General features: G+C 36.8%; 1 protein-coding gene across 2 annotated transcripts in view; it reads right to left on the reverse strand.

The window, feature by feature from the left end:
- Positions 1-22,960, reverse strand: part of SEMA3E (semaphorin 3E) — a 186,678-nt gene that overhangs the window by 125,853 nt on the left and 37,865 nt on the right. The window lies entirely within an intron of this gene.

The following is a 22,960-nucleotide window of genomic DNA, read 5'->3' on the forward strand; positions in this document are numbered from 1 at the left end:
TCTGCTTCTCAATTACATGTAGTGAACAGCAATTGTTACACTCCGTGCAAGATTTCAGTGTCCCGCAGGCTACTTAAAATTGAAGTCTTGAAGAGAAAATTGGAAACATGAGACTTGTTGCTTAAGCTGCAGAGTGGTCTGCAGCATCTTTTGAAAGTCTGGATTTACTGATGGGAGAAGGACAAAGTGGTTAATGGCTCTTTCTGCCAGGGTGAACTACAAAGGTTACTCAGCTAAGATATGCTAAACTTCATATTATAACAGTTCATCTATTTTCCAGACAGTCCTGTAGGATTAAGGAACCTGGCTTTAGAACTTCAAGTGCTATTAAAATGACAAGGAAGCCTTCTTTAAACACTGGGATATGGTACTGAAATATTGTATTTAGCTATACAAGGATTACAAATAGTCAAGTCTTACAGCTCTTGATGTAGTCACAAAATCAATAAGCAATTTATAAAGCTAGTTATGGGGAAGAACAGGAAAACAGCTGCCATGCTTTCTAACTATCAGAATAACACATTGCAAAATACGATATTCAATAAAGACAGCAAATATATTTAATTAACTATAAAGTATGAAAACACTACAAGAACCAAATAATAAATGACAACGTATTCAAATCAAGACCTATGGGTATATGGACTTTATCTCTGAAGATCATTCACAGAATATGAAAAGTGAGAATAGTTTTTATGATGAGATTATTTTGTATCTGTATTTATTATTGTTATGCCTTTCAGAAAAAAACAGTACTAATTTAAACCAAAATTTATGTTTTTATCTGAGAAATGGTATAACTTCTGCAAGATTATGTGTAAAAAAATTCATTATATCTACCTCATTGTTGCTCATGGTTATTTTCCATAGGCCGAGCTGTGTATTGGTAAGGAGAAAAAATGTACAGATACATGAATATACACACAATCTGCTTCATCTACATTGCATCTGTCTGGGACCAGATGGAAAATTTTGTGCATCTATTGCTATTATTTAAAATAATAATAATAAGTAGAACAATAATATCACAATATTTAACGTAAAGGGAAACCCACATCTCCTTATCAAATGTGAGGCAGTCAAAAAAACCCTATTTTGATAAATTGTATTTATCATGTCAAGTGAGAACTTGGCATTTAATGTTGTGTCAGATTCTATCAAAGTATAATGCAGTATAATGCCACATAGTTTTTCAGTTCAAATCTGTTTTCAATGTGCTTCTGCATGCCAGCCTGAAATGGCCAACTGTAGATGTGGAAAGGCCACATGGGCTTCCATTCCAGCAGTTCCAAATAGCCAATTTGTCCTATGATTTCTTACCTCAAACTGTATTCCCAAGTGCACAACTAGTAATGTAAGAAATTCAGATATTGCCCTGATTTAAGATGGGATAAATATACAAAAGAAATCATAACGGAGGGATTTTTTGTAATTCTATATCTTCCTTTAACATATCATTACACTTCCATTTCTGATCCTCGTTATAGCTACAAGGGTAAAAACAAGGCACAAGCGAAAGAGCAGAGATATTTAGATAAATTATCCAAATATTTAATATATCACAACTTTGCTGGGTTTTCTTTTTGTTTTAATTTCCATAAAGTAATTGGTTTGGAGGGTTCCATTATAGGAATCTTTGCTAATTACTAGTTTTAAAGATAGTTACTTCCTACATTTTAGTTGTAGAGGATGTTTATGATTTTCCTAGAAAGTAAGCAAGGAAAACAAAGAGGCTACAGCTTCTAATACCGAAACAGTTGGGAAAAGCAACAAGCTTTCAGCCATGAGATCTTTTCTGCAGGTCTCAAATGTTACATTTCCACCTCAAATGTAGGACTGTGATCTCACAGACTGAAAACATTTTATAATAGTTGGATTAACTGTCCTACTGATGAAGATAACCCATCTGTCCCACTTATTGATCTAAAAGATTAGAAAGACCTCCCATTTTTTCAGTGGGTATGCGTCTCTAATATAAGATAGCATGTAAAATACAACTAACTAGAGGTCAAGATTAGACTGATATTGATCTATCAGTTTGGATTAAACTCTTCAGTTGCTGCTCTCTGACTTTCTGCTGTGATGATCCGGACCCTATAAATAATGAGACGGCTGTGGATTCTCACGACAAAATGTGAATAATCTATCATGACTCTGGTTGTAGGATGCAGGATTACGTGTAGACACAAAGCCCGTTGTAATTTTAAGAAACCGTGCCAGAGGAAATGTGTCACAGTGGCATGGCCTTACCCAATTTTAAAACATTAATCTCTACCATCCCGAATGAAACTCCAGTGGTTTTTCAGATGTGGTTGGTTTTGGTGTTTTTGGGGTTTGGTGGTTTGGTGGTTTTTTTGGGGGGTAGCCAGGGGGAGGTCAGGGCAGAGAAGGCCTTTCTCCCTTTCCTTTCCTCCTGGCCCACACAACTTGTGTCAGAGGATCCTCACAGACTATTTCTTTTCTACTATAGGCGCAACCACAGATACTAAGAGCATGTAACTATAGGGATGGAGGGACAGCTAATGTGGAAAAGACTGTGGAATCATAAACAACCAGAAACTGGGTGGGGATTCACAAAAATCCAGAAAAATTACTTAGTCATTACCATTATATGAATCAGAAGGGAATACTCTGCCAGAATATGATTAGTAACCGCCCGGGCCTAAACTCAGCTTTACTTCCCAAACAGTATAATTTCATCAGCATACTTCTCATACCTTAGGAGATTTATTTAGCTATTAACTGAAAGAAAGAAGTAATGTTTGAAAAGATCACACATCTTCACTACGCTTTTAATTTGGGCTTATACTCAGTTCTCATTCATACAAGAAATCTGAGGCCCACTTTAGGACTACATCAAAGAAAATGAAAAGCCCAGCTTGGGCTGTGGTACACGAGCTAGTTCTGTCCCGATTTTGCAGTGAGGATGCAGTGACAACAAAACTAATTAAGCTTCCAAAAACACAAGTTCCCTCAAAATTTGGAAAAGATCAGAAGATCCTCAGCCAACTGAAGCACTAAAAAGTCATAGGATATGTTCACAGAAATCCCAAACACATGTTCAGAGGATATGCTGAACTTGAGCTTCAGCATGTGATATATAGCTCAAATCTTTTTCAACTGACCTTAATGCATATAAAAATTAATCTGAATGTGATGTATAAGTAAACAGGGAGGCCTTGTCCTTTCTCTTCCCCTTTTCCTGTAGAATATTTTTCTAGAACTATCTGGTCATCAACTGAAAGACAAGTTAATCTTGAAATTACACAGAATACAATGCATTATTCATCATATATTTCTGAATTCATTATGCACCAATTTTTACAGCTCAGAACAAATCCCACATATTCTTATATCATCAGTCATCATTATAAAATCCATATCCAAAGGAATGTACACTTAACACAGAAACAGACACAAAAGGTTATTCAATTTAACAATGCTCAGCTTGGGAAAACAAAAACATGCCATTTATTCATGAGTCATGAATGATCTATTGTTCTGTTCGATTATGTCACTCTCTTTCCAGATTATTCAAGGACAGAAAAAATTTTTCATGTGTTGTAAAACTCTGGGTAACCTGAACAGTACATCTGAAATATAATTTATTAATTTAGCCATATAATTTTTTTCCAGGAATTTATTGCAGATCGAGAGTTTACACTTGTCTCAAATCAAAAGCTTAATCATTTTAACTAAGAATTCAGTTGGTTTTGTCCATCTCTCAAAGTTAACACACAACTTAATGCTACTGAAATTCTTTACACTTTTTTCAGGTTGCAGTAGAAGTTTAAAGGAGAAAAAGAAAAATAAAGCTCATTTCTGAAAAAAATTGACAGATTTGGGAGCCAAAATTTAGGCAATTCCACTACTAACAAGCATATTCTATTCTCAGATTAAAAGTTTTCAATAACAGATAATTTGTCAGAAAATTTGTAGGGGTTTCTCCTTATCTAACTAGGTTAATAGCATTACAACTACTGCTGATCTGAAATGCGCACCAGTTAGATTTCTTGGTATCTTCTGCATCTGACTGAGAATTTCATGTCTCTGTTCTCATTGCCATTGATAAATCTTAACAAGTAACTGCATGAAAATTTAGAAAGTGATATGTGGGTTATGAAGTCCAGCTCCACCGAATTAAAAGTAACCCTAAAACAAGTTTGTGGTTTAGCAGAACTCCCAGGAGTTATTAATATTCCAGACATCAGTACAGGCTACATTACACAACACAGTTTCCAACTTCCTATAACAATCTGAACACCACAGACAAAGCTGTAAATAACACGTGTCAAAAGAAGGTAGTTCTGGGATATTGCAAATGATTACCTTAGCAGAACCTTCTTAAACTAAAGTTATATCTGATCTCAAGAAGTGCCAGCATCATGAACGAGGAGAAGAAAATGGGGAAAGAGAAGAATATTTATTTGATACCAAATCTGGTCACCAGTTTAGTCCTGATTATGTCAGGAGAACATAGCAAACAAGTACCTCACAATTTCATGTCAAGAGGACCATGAAGCCTGCCCCTAGTTGTTGCCATTCTCCGGTGCTTCTTAGACAAGACGAGAAAAAAAAAAGAAAAAAAAAGAAAAAACAGAAGAAGAAAAAAAAAAAACACACAAAACCCCCCACAATTTAAAACTTGAATCCAAATTATCAATCAAGGAAAAAAAAAAAATCTTTTTTCATCTACAGAAAGTAGTCTGGGGCCTGAAGCATGGGATTGGGGTCATATAGACAGGACTGAAACAAAAGGTGGCCCTGAGTCTTTTCAAACACAAAAAAATATAGAATCATAGCATCGTTTAGGTTGGAAAAGACCCATAAAATCATCAAGTCCATCCCTTAACCTAACACTACCAAGTCCACCACTAAATCATGTCCCTAACTACTACATCCACACATCTTTTAAATACCTCCAGGGATGGTGACTCAACCATTTCCCTTAGTATCCTGTTTCAATGCTTGACAACCCCTTTGGTGAAGGTAGTTTTCCTAATATCCAATCTAAACCTCACCTGGCACAACCTGAGGCCATTTCCTCCTGTTCTATAACTGTTACTTGGAAAGAAGAGACCACAGGCACCTCACTAAAACCTCCTTTCAGGTAGTTGTCGTGAGCAACAAGGTCTCGCCTGAGCCTCCTTTTCTCCAAACTAAACAACCCCAGTTCCCTCAGCCACTCCACCTAAGACCTGTGCTTCAGACTCTTCACCAACTTCGTTGCCCTTTGGCCATGCTCCACCACCTCAATGTCTTTCCTGTAGTGAAGGGCCCGAAATTGAACACAGTATTTGAGGTGTGGCTTCACTTCACAGTATGATCACTTCCCCAGGCCTCCTGGCCACTCTCTTTCTGATAAAATCCAGGATGCCACTGGCCTCCTTGGCCACCTGGGCACACAGCAGGCTCAGATTCAGCTGGCTGTTGACCAACATGCCCAGGTCGTTTTCTGCTGGGCAGCTTTCTAGCCACTCCTCCCCAAGCCTGTAGCATGCCATATATATCAAAACATAAGCTATGCATATATACTAAAAAATAAACTGTGCAAAGACTAATAATCGGAAGCATAATTAATACCCACTATTTCTACTGTACAGTTACATGAGTATTTTTTTAAACTAATCAAGCTCTATTTGAGAGCAACTTAATTATCACAGAATCACAGAATCCTCTAAATTGTAAAAGACCTTGAAGAACATCCAGTCCAACCATTAACCAGACACTGACAGTTCCCAACTACACCAGATCCCTCAGCGCTATGTCGACTCTACTCCTAAACACCTCCAGGGATGGGGACTCCACCACCTCCCTGGGCAGCCCATTCCAATGCCCAACAACCCCTTCTGGAAAGAAATGCTACGTAATATCCAGTCTAAACCTTCCATGGCACAACCTGAGGCCATTCCCTCTTGTCCTATCGCTTGTTACTTGGTTAAAGAGACTCATCCCCAGCTCTCTGCACCCTCCTGTCAGGGAGCTGTAGAGGGCGATGAGGTCTCCCCTCAGCCTCCTCTTCTCCAGACTAAACACCCCCAGTTCCCTCAGCCGCTCCCCGTACGACCTGTGCTCCAGACCCTGCACCAGCTCCGTTGCCCTTCTCTGGACACGCTCGAGTCATTCAATGTCCTTTTCCTAGTGAGGGGCCCAAAACTGAACACAGGAATCGAGGGGCGGCCTCACCAGTGCCGAGTACAGGGGTCAGATCCCTTCCCTGTCCCTGCTGGCCACACTAGTGCTGACACAAGCCAGGATGCCATTGGCCTTCTTGGCCACCTGGGCACACTGCTGGCTCCTGTCCAGCCGCTGTCAGTTACCCCCCAGGTCCCTCTCTGACTGGCAGCTCTCCAGCCACTCCTCCCCAAGCCTGTAGCGCTGCTGGGGGTTGTTGTGGCCCAAGGGCAGCCCCCGGCATTTGGCCTTATTGAAACTCCGCCAGTTGGGCTCAGCCCATGGCTCCAGCCTGTCCAGGACTCTCTGCAGAGCCTCCCTACCCTCGAGCACATCAACACTCCCACCCAACTGGGTGTCATCTGCAAACTGACTGAGGGGGCACTCGATCCCCTCGTCTAGATCATCAATAAAGATGTTAAACAGGAGTGGCCCCAACACCGAGCCCTGGGGGACACCACTTGTGACCGGCCGCCAACTGGATTTAACTCCGTTCACCATAATTCTTTATCCTTTGTCATCTTCCTTAAAAACCTCTACAGGGGAACAATGCTTTAGTACGGAATGATAATGTCTTGTAATACTGATAGATTCTGTCAGTCAGACTACCAGGAATACTGATATGGTACTGCTTCAGTGCTACGCTTCAGTCATTACATTGTCAACCATCCAGTATCTTTCAATAAAAAACACCTCCCTTTTGTAAACGTGCTCCTTATATAGACTTTAAATAAAAATCACTCTAAATAAAAAGTTATAGTTTCTAGAAATTTTAAGCATGTGAGAGTGAAATATAATAACTCCTTGGAATTAAGTGATTTCTTTCACACTGAACTGGTTTAACCAAAGTAAATCCTCTATCTTGAGATGAAAATTTAGTGGTTTCTTTCTGTCTTCTCAAATTCATATTCAAATATAGTAAAAGGAAGGTCCACTCAGGAAAATCAGACAGGACAGAAACTCCTCTGTTTATAAATGTTATGTATTGCTTCATCCAGACCCTCCCAAAACTGAGCAAGAGACATATGCCATAAAAAGCATAGGTAGAAACACTGCTATAGTCTAAAAACAAGAACCTGTACATAATAAATACAACTTTTGAAACAAAGTAAATACATTCTGAAATATGTGAAATGTATTTATTTCCTAAACTGATGTCTGTAGAGAATATGAAGAGTACCATAAATATATGGTACTACTTCTACTAGAGAGAATCTTAATGACATGGTCTTGGCTGAGTTATATGAAGCCACATAGAAGAATAATATTACATTAGAAAATGTCTTGGACATCTCTTCTGTAAACTGATTATGTGGCATAATAGAAACATTTAAAGAAGTTCTATTTTGCATGTTAAATGATCCCTTCTTGGAATTGCATGTTTTGGAATATATCAAAGGAAATGTTACTAAAAAATTTTTAAAAGTAGTTATACTTGATACATTAAGTAATAGTGACCACATCAGAATTAATTTTGGCTCTCTTAGATGAGGAATAATAAAAAAGAATTTAAAAAAGAGAAAAATCAACCATATGATATGAAACTTCAGAAAATATTCTAAACCAAAAGCAAAACATATACAAAAATAAATTTTAAAGGACCAAAAATAATTTAAAGTTAATTTAAATCCTTGTATTACCATCTGGAAGATAGATAAACACATGATACCAATCATACATCTTTTTCTGGACCTTGAAGAATCAGGAAAATTAATTTTTTAAAAAATCCACGATGCAAAGTAGCAAGAGATGGGATTTTTGCATCTTAAAAAAAAGAGAAACAGCCCACTGAAGCCAACAGAAGAGAACTAACCATGATGCATCAACTGATGCGGATTTGATGCATGGCCAAATTATGATGAGACAACAACTTAACATGCATCAAGCAACTTATGATAACTGGATGCCTTGGAATCAAAGTAATTTTGGCCCCAAATTATAACGATTCTGTGAAGTTGCTTTTATTTATATTTGCTGCAGGCTGTGAATGCGTACCCGGATTCCCCATGCCTTGCTAAACCACTGCAAACTGAGTGTGCTTCTAAATACTGTGTTTGTAATTTGCAAAGCTGCAGTGTAATCCGTAGAATTAGTCAAACTCAAAACCAGAAAACAGTCTGCAGAAGGATGTGTCACCTGGGCTACCCTGAAATAAATGATCAGCTGAACATTTCCTTGAAGTTGTTCTTCACCACAATAATTTAAGCAAATAACTATTCAGGACATACTTGTTTCAAGTAATAATGATAAGCCTCTGTCCTAAAGAAAAATTACCACTTACACTCACTGATAATATATTAAGGAGCTATTAATACTTATTGACTTTCATCGAAAAGCTATTTTGCCAAACTTGGGCATTCTTAAAATGGGGGATCAGACTTTCCAAAACAGCATGTAGTATTTCAATAAATAAATGCAAAGCCCTTTCTATTTACTGTCCATTTTTTCCAGTGTTTGGAGTTTGTCTTCCCAAGAATTCTTTGCAATGCTGAACACTATAATTTAAAAACCCTAATGCTTATATTCTTAAAAATGTTTAGATTTCAGTAGTAGAACTACAAAGAAAAATACTGCTGCTTAGTTTATTAATATGGAAGTCTCAGTATTGCTGACAGTTCATATGGAATTTTTGAATTTAATACTTACCTGCTAGCAAAGGTAAGCATTCTTGTGGAGACTAGAAAGACAGCACCTGTCATTTTCTCTAAAAATGTGTTGCTACAGTTTCTGGCAACTGAGAGAAAAAAAGGCTTGTTTTAACATTCCTAAACTACCTGCAGAAATGAAGTTAATTAACAGTATCTAGATAAACATTACCAAAGAATAAATGGCAGCAGTTTAAGGAGAAATTTGGTTTCATCAACACAACTACAATCTTTGGAATGCATTTACAGTACAATCAATGCAAGGAAAAAGGTTAATTCATCTGACAGTATCTCAAACCACTTTAAATAAAATGCTGCTGTACTTAAGTACTTTGGAGGTTACTGATAAAACTGCTTGTTAGCACAACATAAACCAATTTATTAATAGTTTATCACTCAGAGCTGAGTGACACTAAGATAATACAAAGTAAACAGAGAATGCTTTTTTGCTATTACTCCTAAATTAGAATGTATTTGGATATCCATAGATTTTATTTTTAATCTTGTTTGTCAACACAATTGTCAGCTGCTAGACTGATAAGCTTTTCTCTTTTTTTACTGTTCATACTAGCAAGTATTTTGGTGAAAACTAGCTGATACTGATATAGTGGGATTGTTTTAGGTTAGATAAAGCCTTGTCTCACCAGGCTAGCTATCTGGTTTTCTCTAAAATTGCCAGCCTGTACATTCTTCTAGTAAGGACTCTTTCTTCTTCCACACTCATATAGACCTCGTGTTTTCTTCTGCCAGATGTTTTTTCCCTTTAGCACTATATTGACCTAGGCAGTCTTCTTCATTCCTTGCCTTCTTGCTTTAATGTTCTCTCTCTAAGTCTCCAAGACTTCCCTAGGATAAAATAATGTCAAAATCCTAAAGGGAAGGACTGGGATTATAATCCTACCCCATATGAAAGCAGGGAGTATCACAGAAAATCTCCTTCAAAAAGTCATTTATCACACTGTCCCCAATTATTGGTAAAGGGTAAAAATTTAAGAACCAAATCCTATGTATTTATTTCTTTTAACCCTTGTAATCCTTATAGACACAGACTTAGTGCCTAACTCATGTAATAAGAAAATATCTTCAGCCTAAATTGTGCTTGGTGACCAGCTGGACTTCCCAGGAACAGCTACCTGCAACACAGAAGACTGAAATTTCCATAGGAACTACTAGAAAAGATAACTGCATTGCCACTGAATTGACAGTAAGTTATCTGATTTCACTACAGACATACAGGTTTGAAGGACTAAAAGAGCATGACAATCTATCACAGTAAATATTATTTGATTCTCTTGCAATGAAGACAACATTCTAATTTCCTGAGAAAATGAGGCTTTCTTGATCACTCTGATCGTTGGTGACACAATCCATTTATCAGTTTGCTTCCTAAGATATGTGACATCCCTCTGACCAATTTCAAATTTCTTGGGAAAAAGGTGAGGAGTAAGGGCAGTCTGAAAAACATAGTTTTCCCATGTTTCATGAAAATCAGTAGTTAAGAACGGGAAATACTCCATTAGTTCCTTAACCAAAAGGGAGAACAAAGTCATTATACAATTAAACCAGTCAGCAGGCAACTGGTCAGTTAGCACATGCAGAAACAGTCATACCTCTGCTACTTTCTGTCGATCTAGGGAGCAAAAAACACGGCTAATGAATATAAGGAATTCCAGGAATACTGCTGAAGACTACATAAGAGGGAGGTAGTTGCTATAAGGGAGACTTTAGTGCCTGGGATACCATTATGTGTGCTGCAGTAGGAAAACATTAGGGATGAGGAAAGGTGATTATGACTTTGGAAGGATTAATTGATTTGTTAAGAAGTGGAAATACCAAAACAAGCTAGTGATAGAGATGATCTCAGACTATTTCAGCTGGGGAAAGAACAGCCCAAGGGACAAGAGATATAAGCATATAGGAGACTATAATACATTTCTTTCACTTTTCATGTTTATTTTCCACTTTAACAATTGCCTCCTAGTGAGCCATGTCCTTGGTAATGTTTCTTATTGCCAATGCCATGCAGTTCAAAGATACTTCAGTCTCACTAGGCAAAACAATAGGTTGTTGGAACAAAGTTTTATTCTCACATTTAAGTTAGATAATTCTACTGGGGAAAAAAAAAAAAAAAATATGTTTAGCAAGACTTAAATACATGAGGATCCTATGAGCTTGTTGAAAGTTTTTCATAAAACTTCAAAGTGCATCCAGGTTTCTCAAATCAAATAGATTCTTAACACATTACTGGTGATACAATCAGCCCAGCAGAAAAACTTTCAATGAAAGAAAGGACTAATGTCCCAAAAGAAGTATTTTAATCATAAAAGGATTTGGTTTGAAATTGCACACAGACATGTATTACAGGTACTATACAACTTCTGTAAGCATCACATCAGATCTCTGGACTTCACCATCTAAGATAGCTACCAGCAGTTGTGAGGTCTTTATTGAGGTTCACCATCTACATTTTCAGCAGGTGTAAGGTCTTTAACAAGGGTAAAAATCTGTTTAGGTTAGGAACTGATCAGTTAAAACCACGTCTTGTCCATTCAACAATGTTAAAGTCAGCCTGAAGGCTTTCTAATCCAATTATGCAAGCTGCTCGGAGGGTCTACCTCCACTCTTTAGTGCTCTCAGATGCATTTTTAAAAGTCTGTAAACAATCCTGTAGTGACTAAGTAGTATCAGCATTATTACAATCCCTGTGAAAGCAACTGCAGAACTCCAAGATGCCAACAGAAACATATTATTACCCTGTGCTACTGTAATGCAGTTACAACTCTAAGTATGGGACTCAGGTGGATGCAGTAACAGCTAACCTCTGCCATCAAAATTACAATGTCTGGCAAGACCAAACTTTACAGACTGAAGGACCAAACACTTAAAAAGCAAAACGACTGAGACAGAGTTTGCACAGAAATCCACATCTGTAGAAACTTACCATCATGTTGTGAATAGTTAAACACAGAAGCCAAACCCCACCAACAAGGTTGTAGCATGACTATAATCATGCATATAATGTATGACTAATTCAGAAAAACTCTTAAGCACCTTTTTGTCATAGATTAGAAATCTACTTTCTTCCTGATAATTTATAGTTTACACCACTTAAAATATAAAACATGCTAAGACATGACAACTCTAACTCTCAGGTATTTCCCATGGGTTCTGCAACATTCCCAGGCAATAATATCAGGTATCAGTACATGTCAATATGTCTGTTACAATCCAACAGTCCCAAGGTAGAGCATTTCTATGCTGCTATCAAATTCACAGCACATTTCAGGAGCTGTTTCACAAGAATGTATAAACATCAGTATTTTTACTTTCAAATCTCCATGCTGTAATTTTTTTTTGTTTTACTTTTACTTTTAAATCAAGAGTACAAGGAGTTTTCAAAAGACCAGGGATCTAATTTTACAGCTCAGGGGTTTTAGTACTATTACACATTCAAGAAGTAAATGTGAAACCACAAAAAAAGTCCAAACCATTAACCTGGTATTAAGTAATTTGTTGTGTTTTCTAACAAAGTAAGGGGTTCCATGTCAAGAAAATTACAGAGACCACATATAACACTTGTAACATCTATTTCATAGTTCTAAATGACAAGTACCCACACATATTACAGTGGTCTAGAAAATTCTTAAAGAAATTTTCTGAAAATACCATTTTCCTTATACAAAAGGAGCATGGCAAATTGTAAGTTTCAAGCCTTTCTGTAAGTGTTTTCACCAAATAATAAAATTGAAAGTGATATTATACACGTAAATCAAAATTGTCAGAGTTTCATGTTGCTTTGTAATGTCTGTGTAGAGGCAAAATAGAACAACTTTTGTCATGACTGGTTTTAATCAATCATGCTACAGGGATGGACACAAAAAAAATCTGTGCTGCTTCATACTGTGATCTTGCAAACAACCCCCAATTTAACTTTTAATCGATGGAGTCATTTATCTGATTAAAGGTACACACATCATCAAGTATTAATAGAATCAAAATTTTAGGACATGGTCTGTAAAGTCACTTTGTGTGCAGCAGAAATAACTTATAGAGCTTGTATAAAACCTCTCTTTATTACTGCTTCTTGACCAGACCGTAGCTGAGCTCCGGAAGGTAGCTGTGAGAGGTTCATCTATTTTAATAGGATAGTGCATCACTTTAATGTAAACTGTTCTGAAAGCTGCTTAACCTAAATCAGCATATCATGCTTAATCTAAATTAGCATATTGTGCTTAAACAAAGTCAGCATATTGTGCACGGAAGCAGATGAAGAACACCTCTGAGTCATTACTGTAGTCCAGAGATGGTTGTGTCCAGCAGCTATGGTAGCCACCTACATTGCTCAAGTCACCAATTCCATCTTCACCCTCATCTTCCAGACCATTATTAGATCAAAGACACACTACTTAGTGAAAATATTTTCACTTATACTTCATCAAGGCAATAGTGTTGCAGCTTGTAAGCTCTGCAGTAAGTCATTCTCAATTAGAGGGTTTCATCCTTGGGTGTGTAACATCATAGACTTATCATCAGATATCCATCCCAAATCCATTTTAACTATTTTTATCTGAGTGTAAACTAGGCCTTTGGTTTAAGCTGACCATTATTCTCCTTCTATACTCAGGAGCGACAATAACACGCTTCCAGGCCAAGTGCAACAACCAAATGGATCACTTGTTTCAGAAAGTAAAGTCAGGAACAGGGAATAACGCATCCACTGTTTAGCCACAGAAGTACGTGACAGGTTTACTATTGTCCTTAGTAACAGTGAAGTAAGGCCTCTGTTCTATTTTTACATTAAAGATTTCATATCCTTAGCAGTAGAGTTTAAGGACAGTGTGCTGCATTCAAAGGTGTTGTTGGAGAACCACTTTTTACTGTAACTGTTTATTCTATCTTCTAAATGTGAAGTATTTTATTTACAAGAATTCAAGTATTTTAGAAATGAAATAACCCATTGCAGTGTTTGAGTGTTGACCCACAGAAGCTGCAGTCACTCAAGAAGGAATACCATGGAATCAGTAAAGAGCTTGGGACTGTTTACAGTCTGGTCCTGAGCTATAATAAATGCTCAACCTGCTGAATACTTTAAGAACTCCTCAATAGTGTGTTTAGAAATTACTACTATCCCAGATGCTTGTGTAACCTGAAAATATGCAGAAGGACATGGCCATGCCTAAGATAAGCACAGGCACATAAAGACAAGACATTTTTTCAGCAACAACATTAATAAGAACAAGATCTCTTAAGACAGCTTACATCTTTCTGGGCTCCCAGACAACACATATTTTCAAGCTTTGCATCATACCATTCTCAATCAACTGAGATGAAATATTTAATACATAAAGGAATGGGTTTATTTTGCTTTATTCTTGGCTTTTACCACAGACCCACAAGAAAGCATTTAGCTTAATCATAAATAAAGAGTTGCAGGAGCTCATGCAGTTGAGCAACACTTGCTAACCTTTAGCTTTCTGGCTGAAAAATGACCTTCAGTGATGACCCCAGTGAATAGTGCTAGCTGGAATAACTCCCTCACATCAAGCAACCTCTTATTTTACTGTTATTAAGTTTTAGTAACACTGCTGGGAGAAACCATCTGTTAAAAGAGAAACAAGGTACTGACCCTTAGGTATGTGGGCACTGTTGTTTTCTGCAATCAGTTTAAGGCACTTTTCATTCATTTTGTACAATTTCCTTTCAGCAGTGTCAGGAAGATGAGAATAAGAAAAGCCCAACATCCCTGTGATGTTTATTGCACATCAACAAATAAAAGATATATTTACAGCTGCATTCACCATTTTACTAGGCCTATTAAACAAATGTGTTGTAAGAAAACGCCTATAAAGCAAACTTAGCAACAGTAAAAAGCCCATTGTTTGACTCCCCACAGATCCCTCAATTGCTTCACAGTATGAAGTCAGGAATCCTTTAGATAAAAATAAACACAGAAAAAGTAGAGAATAGATACATTAAGGATGTTAGGAGGAGTGAAGTTTTCTTTCACTGAATGCCTGTCTTCCAAGCATTGGTTCCTTGGTTTAGAGAATTATTTTTGACATAGTTTGCAAAAAAAAAGCCCCTCATCGTACTAGAGAGATCCAATTGAGAACCTTTTAAAATTGTATGTACATATATTTTTGGGGATTTAAAGAAAAAGAAACAGAGAATAAACTTTACATTCTGCATTTATTTAATTTCCTAAAACCTGAAATTCTTCAGTACTGATGAAGTAGAAATGTTAGCAACATGATTTCACAAGGATCGTAAACTTTTTTTTTTTTTTTTCCCTTAACTGCTGCTGCCAAATCACAGACTGAAGAGGACTATATATTGCCTGTCATCAAATTCTTATAAATAATTAACATCTTCTGCTCAGGCCAAAGCAATATGAGAAGTCGTCAGTGATTTTTTTTTTTTTTTTTTCCTTTCTCCAGCTTTTGGCTAAGAGTCTTTGTTTGGTCGAGTTTGATCTTTTGGGTTTTTTTCATTAATGAGATTTTTGGCCTTTTATTTCTTCTGTATTTTGACATTTAATATTCATAAGGATCCTTTGAACTATATTGTAATAGATCACACAAAGTACAAAAACCTCATTTCTGTCATACAGCCTTCCTTGACTGGAAAGATATCCTTCACAACCAGGTTTCTGATGTGAAAGCTCCTATCAAGCTAATTCAACAAAGAATGGTAATACAATTTTAGAAGCTAGATGTTGCATGTCTATGACAAATTAGTCTTTGCCATTGGACTGTTACAGGGTTTACTTTGTGCTGACTTTTTAACCTGCAGAAGTATTGAAAACTTCAAGTTTTAATTCGTTCCTTGATACTGCAGATCTAAGTGCCAGGAGTCAACCAGTAACAGGCAGGTGAGTTACAAAAAGCGCTATGGCACCAAGTTTCTCCATGGGAGGCAAAGAGACAACACGGCAGAGAGTATTGCTGTTTCCTGATAAACTTCACTGGTTTTGTACTGTGAAGTGTACGGGGTAGATGCATGGCACTTTCATCAGGCAAATGAAGTCTCAGTCTGAGACACTGCACTGCATTCAAGGACAAATCTTAGGTCATTATAGGCAATGTGAAGACTCTTATTGACTTTTAATAAGAGTTAAGCAGATTCTGATTGGCAGAGGAGGTAATAAAGCATACCCAGTACTATATTGAGACAGGGTAGCAAGACAACATAAACAACTACCAATTATCTGCTTTCACCTGAGACTAATAAAAAGCAATTTAAAGATGAGATTCAACTTTTATTCCATCAAAAGTTATTTTACAGCTACAGGAGTGATCCAAGTTTTTCAGCTATTGGCTACACAGACAACCTGGGTGTCATGCCTGGGCCAAGATGTTTGGCAGGCATTACTTTGTTGACATCTTTGTGGTTAAAGACCTCCTGTACATACTTGCACAGAAACTGTAAAAGGAACCTTTGCAATCCAGAGGTCCTGCAAATTACAGGTAAAATGAGACTAGACGAGAAACAAAGATTCATCACTAAGATATATTCACCTAGAGCATCATCCGGATGCCTGTTTGTAGTGTGCTGCAATTTACCAATCCTCTGAAAAGGTCTAGCATCAAGAAATGTCAAAGAGAAACCCTGAGAAAAAACAGTGTTTGTAACCCTACAACCTCAAACCACTTTTGCTTAGATGATTTTTATAAGCATGAAAGTCATCACAGGGTAAGATAAAACTGAATACGTAATGATACATTCCTGCTTTACATTGTTTTGAAAGGGAAAAAGAAATGTCTTTAGTCTGATATAAAACAGTTTGCCAAAGCGATGCAGCATGAGTGAAAGAATATCAATTTATAGCTTCATCAAAACTAACAGAAGATACTTAGAGGAGAAACACAGTGAAGGCAGCCTTTGGTTGAACACATTAACAAGGTGAAATCTCTCTTCCAAAGTAAGAATTTGTGGCCTTGAGGATGATCAAAGAACCATGATCAAGGGAAAAAAGAATTTGTCAATGTGAGATGGTAAAAGTGAGGAAACAAAAGGTGGGTAACATGTATTTTTGAAACTATGCTATGAGAGAATCATGATGGTTTTATTTGTTTTCATGTATGTAGCAAACTCATTCAGTTCCTGAAACAATCTTGGTGATGACAATCTACATTTTTCTTTAATTTAAAGATGAAGTTTATTTTTAAAACTTCTCAAATACTGTTTCTTCAAAGTTATTTACATCCTTTCATTACAGGAGTTTGGAATTATAACTAAACTACAGATTTTTTATAAGGCAATATTTTCATTCTTTTTCTCTTTTACCATTTTCTTTCATGTTTAATTGTGAATCTTTGACCAATTATTTATTTGCCAAAAATTAACTAACCAACACAAAACTTTTTAAATAGTATACTCAAGAGGGCTTTTTTTTTGTAAAACAAAGATTATTATCTTTATCCCCGCAGGCTATGAATTTCTTTAAGAACTGAAGATTTTTCTAATTAATGCTGGCTGCGTTCAGTAACTTCATCGTATTTGCCTGACTACATGAAGAAAACCAGGGCGTCAGTTTTAATAATATTTAGTATTCCCATTGCACACTTTCGGAATATTTATTGACCAAAAGTTTCTCAAAAGGCCTGACACAGATGCTTATCCTTGCACAGCATCGTGTAAATCGTACAAACAGCATTAATCCTGTTTTCATTTAAGTAAAATGTAACACTTGCTTTCAGTGAAATAATGATGAGTACAATATCTGATGAAGAGTTTAAAATAGCAGATGGTGTTATCGCTTTGAAAGCAGGGAGGTAGCTGCATAGAAGCAGCAGCATGCAGGATATTCTGGTCTTGCACCTTCAGATGGTACTCAGTTCTTTAACAGAAAAGCAGGAAAGTGATTGATGTTACGCAGCAAACAGTCTGCTTCTTGCATCCCCGGTGGTGGCGCTTATCGCTTCAGAATTCTGCTACAGCAATACTTACAGAAGCCTTTGTCAACAAAACGCAGTTATGAAATGAACTAGCATGGATTCTCTGCCAAAAAATTCCTGTCTTGGTGAGCGAGTCCCTCTAGGATTACTTGGAAACACTCCTGAACTTGCTGTCAGTCACCTCTTGTGATACGGATGCATAATAAATGTAAAACTTGTCCTAATTGTTAGTAAAAAATCGGTTGGCTGTCCAGTGGGAGAAGGGATGTGAAAGCTCTCCTTTCTACCCCACAAGTGGTTCAGAGATATTTGTATATCTTTCCCTAAGACATTTCTAAACTGACACTGAGTTCTATGTGGCCTTGAGAATTTAGGTAAGAAGAAACTGCTTGTCACATGTTTTTTCCAAACACTTATAATTCTGTTTATCAGCCCTTACATCCAAATGCATTTAGACCTGGAGCCATAATACAGGATAACACAGGTCTTCAGTTCCTAAGCCCTCATAATTATACCACTCTTTAATTTACTGTAAGAAAAATCCAAATTTCAATGTTACAGATATACACATTTATTTTATAGATACACATATATATATGTGTGTGTATATACATACACATAATCATCTGTGTTTTTCTCTACAGACTTCTCTGGACTATATGTAAGCATAGACCACAAGCTAAACCCTTATTCTGGTACAAATTAAAGGTGGTTTATAACTAACATGAACTAATATCTTTCTCAAATTTAAATTTGCCTTGGTAGGAAAAAGTAGTCACTTCTAGTCATTCAAAATCAAAATTCTATTACAGTGAAAGCTGTTAAAAATAGAAAACATTTTCATGCATGAAATTGAATCAGTCATGATTCAGTTATGGGTTATGTGGCTGGTCATTAATTAGCCATGATTTATGTGGCCAGGTGATTACTAATTGAAAATACTATACTTGCATTAAATATATTTACCTAATGCCTGCCTAAAAACTCTCTACATTTTTGTTATTCAATTTAGTCATTAGTCCCTGAGTAAATTGTGCTGCCACCTAGCTAGAGAACAGACATAGTAAGATATCATGGATAAGCATGATGAAATGCTTAGTGTTAGTTAATTCTATATTACAGTTATTAAGAAAGTTAAAGTGGATGTGCCTAAAGTCTGGCTCCTACAAATGCCAATGAAACTTTTTTTTTTTCTGCTGGAACAGACTTCAGCAGCCCTCAAAAATTAGTAGTGAGCCCTAACAAACAAATTCTTACACATTAAATGTTTCAAATTACACATTCTATATATTAAAATCTGTATATGAACAAGGAGAGTATCAGTTTTCTTCTGCAACATTTCAGCTCTCCCTTCTTTAGCCGTCTGCTACTATTGTTTGAAATATTTATGCTTGGCAAATAAATTTTCTAATCCAGATTATTTCCTTCTAAATTCAATCTGCTCCTTCTGTCTGCTGCAGCTTGACTCTAGTATAGAAAAGTAGCAAGCAGTTCCCACAGCAGGTAAAAGGGAGACATTTGGGTGGATAAGTCAGGCACAAGTGCTACTTAATCATATCTTTTCCAGACAAGAACAGTGTCCAGTGCATAGCTACACAACCTGAGATCAGGTGATGCCAAAATCCCTCAAACCACTGAAAAGCAGTGTTAATGGGTACAACAGAAAACGGATCCCTCAAGATCCTCAAATCTCTTCACATAACCAACTATACAAGATCCCATTGCAGCAACAAAACTGTACAGACCACCGTAAGGGCGAAATACCTCATCTTCATACTATTTTACCTTTGCTTTTTACCATATTCACAAACTATGACAAAAACCCTCAGTTAGAAATACACTGCAAACCATGCATAATGCTTGAATTATACAATTACATCCTTCATGGTCTCTTCAGGCCTACATGCTTCTAGTGTAGCTCTGTTAGGTTTATATAAATATATCCCTCCTGTCCTCTGGAAACCCAATCCATTTCAATCTGTAATGTAAATAGTTTCTTTTTACTATGCAGTGTGTGCTGATTTCACCTTAATTATATATTTCCCATTGCGAGAACTTGAACTGTGGCATACTGGGAAAGAATTTAACCATCAGCCTATAAAGATCAGGGGCTGAAGCTTGGCTTCCATTAACACCTCATTAGTCAGAGCCTGTACTGTATGTAAAATGAGGTAACGATTTTTAAATGTAGTTGTCAACCTATAACTTAATAACCTAGAAATTTATTTCTCTCTAATACCGAACGAGCTATATACGTGTTTTTTTTCTCTACAAATCGACATGAAGCTATTGGAGTACATTATTACCTCAAGCAACATCTTCATTGGTCATCATCAAACACTGACCTTTAGTGCAACCATATCACTAATACCACACGTGGTACTAATTGCAGTGTAAATTTTCTGACAGACACAAGCTGACGGTTTGAGGAAAACACCTTCAAGTCCTGGATATAAATACAGTTCAGCTTACTAAAAATGAAGTTAGAACCATAAACTGTTAGGTGGTTATTGGATTAATTCTAATCCCATATAAAGGAATGGTAAAATTCTTTGTGTTTACTGTAAATAAAAACCATCCTCTACCTTACCAAAAATCACCATTAGAGTTTGCATTAACTTGACAGGTTTAACAGTAGTTCAGGAATGCAGCACTTGCATTAACTCCCACCGAAGCTGAGTAAATGTCCATAGAGTCAAACAGGAGTTGCACAATATATCCCTTAATTGGCAAGGGGACTGTGGTATTCCTATCCATCAGGTGACCCCTCTGCACAAGGGTTAGGACCTGATCTTGTTTGCAGTGGGTTTGGAGGCATGCGTGCACTGCAGGTGAAGCTTGGTTTGCTGTCAGAGCAAAAAGTTCTCATTCACTGTCAGTTCACTATATTTCCACTGAGCATCAATTTTAAAGAAAAAAAAAAAAGAAAAAAGATAATTTGTGACTTTATAAAAATCAGAGTCTGTTTCTAATTTGTGGAAGCTTTCTCTTAGCTCCTTAAAGTAACAAGATTTTAAACCAGGCTAATTTTAAATACTTCTTCCATAACAAAAAAATCTCATGTCCATAAACCTCATCATGCTCATAACAGAAGCTTTTAGCTTACCAGTCAGCACTAGCCTATCTCGTACTGGCCTGAATCCCAATTAACCAGCAGCATCCACAGTACAAAGAGAGGCAGCGAGCAGGCACACTTACTTTCATGTTTCAGAGCCTTTGCAATGAAATTTTTAACTGAATTTACAGCTACTCCACACTGAAAATTTATACATATGGGCTACATCGTCTGTACCACAAAGGACAGGCTGGAGCAGCTTTGTAAAGAGGGTGTACAAGTGTACAACCGCCTTTTCGTAACTCCCCTGTGCCTAGCTGGTACCCACAGCAGCCTTTCTCTGGAGTAAATGCAATTAAGATGAGGGACCCTCCTGCTGTTCCTGTTTGATTAGTGAATACAGCAACGACATTTACTCATTGTCTTCATGCTTGGTTGCTACATTCTTTTGGCTGGGAGGATTGCAATAGCTGTTCCCAGGGTGCAGGCAGGTATGCCATTTCTAACCTTTGGCTTGGGGTATGTGGTCAGGCACCCACTGACTGCAACACAGATTGTAAAATCAGTCACATTTTGTAAGTGTGAAAAATGAGAAAAGGTATTGTCCAAGGTGAAATATAAGATGGTGATGAGTGTTCATGGTAGAGAATTTACTTGGGACAGCTCTTTCTGTGTCGTTGGATCTGAGCAAATTGACAGCAGGCTTGGCCCTCTGAGAAATTGATGTTTTATCATCTCCTTGAAAATATCAGAGTCATGATGTGTTATGGCTAAATTACTGGCTCCTTGCTGAAAATTGAAGTAGAATGCAGTGAAATGTACACTGAGTCCAACCAGCAGAAAAACAATTACTTCTACAAGTGAGCACAGAAGCAGATAATAGTCGCAGCACCATAGGGGGGAGCTTGCCAAAACTGGCAGCTAAGCCAGAGTCCTGAACCAACATAACGTACATCTGTGCTTTTCTCACCTCTCTTACCCCATCATGGACTTAGTAATTATACCTAGAAATAAATCAGTGTTCAACGGCACATTTTCAACAATAAGAGATCTGAAAGGATTATATAATCATCATTGGCCACTCGTTCCTACTGTACTCTGAAACCACAGGCTAAAAAAGAAGTGGTTTGTATGTTAAAAGGGATAATATAATTTATTTCACTGAGAGCAATTAACTACTTACAAGACAGTTTTCCATGACAAAACTTTATTTCTTTAAAATGTGTTTCACTGCCCTATAAAAGCAAACCCCATTTCTTATAGCTTCCTAGCAAGACATTCAGACCAATTATCCTATTCAGCTTCTCTTTTCTGTATAATTAGTAACTTAGCTTGCTATATAAAACACAATTAAACCTTGTTTAGACTACAGCTGTCTACACATGAAACTGTAGCTGAGGCTAATTCTTAAATTTTAGCCATACTTAAAATAGGTATTCTAATGCATTTCACACTGATGCAGTTTAGTTATCACTTTCATAACCACAGAAATGTTCTTGAGTAAATTAGCATTTTCTCATTCCCAACTATGTCAGCAAAAAGGCGTTTTCATCTTTGCATAAGAGGTAATATCAAAAGATTACTGATTGGCCAATCATCAATTTATCTTGCACACTTCGATTTTTTCACTCCTACTGCAATAACTGCCTGTCATGTATTTCTAAGTATGTAATCTATAAAAGTATGTACTGCTGCAGAGAACTGAAATGTCACGGTTGTGCACAGGTACTTTTATATATACACAGGATTAAAACCAAATCACAGGGAAGAGTTTAAATCACATGCAATCCAAAACTGAACAAGGAAATATTCTGAAGGAGCTAAGGAAGAATGGTTCAGGCTTCAGGTAAACTGAAACTTAAATATGTTAAAACAAACAAACAAACAAAAGTTGTAAGTACTTTACATACACATCAGAAAAAAAAAAATCATTTTTTTCTTTGGGTAACTCAGTTAAACTGCAAGCAGACTTAACATTGGCAGTTAGTCATTTTAATTATAGTGTGATGACACTTGCTAGTTTAGAAAATGAATCATATGGTTGCACAGGAATTCAGTCTTTTTGCCTTAGCTATATTTGTAGACAGATAGAATTCTAAAAGTGAAACAGACATTTAATTGTTTAAAGATTACTTGATGCATAAGAGTATATTTATTCAGCAATAATTTCAGGTTATCTTCTCCATTCA

Source organism: Athene noctua, chromosome 3 (genome assembly GCF_965140245.1).
Source record: "Athene noctua chromosome 3, bAthNoc1.hap1.1, whole genome shotgun sequence".
NCBI classification, from domain to species: domain Eukaryota; kingdom Metazoa; phylum Chordata; class Aves; order Strigiformes; family Strigidae; genus Athene; species Athene noctua.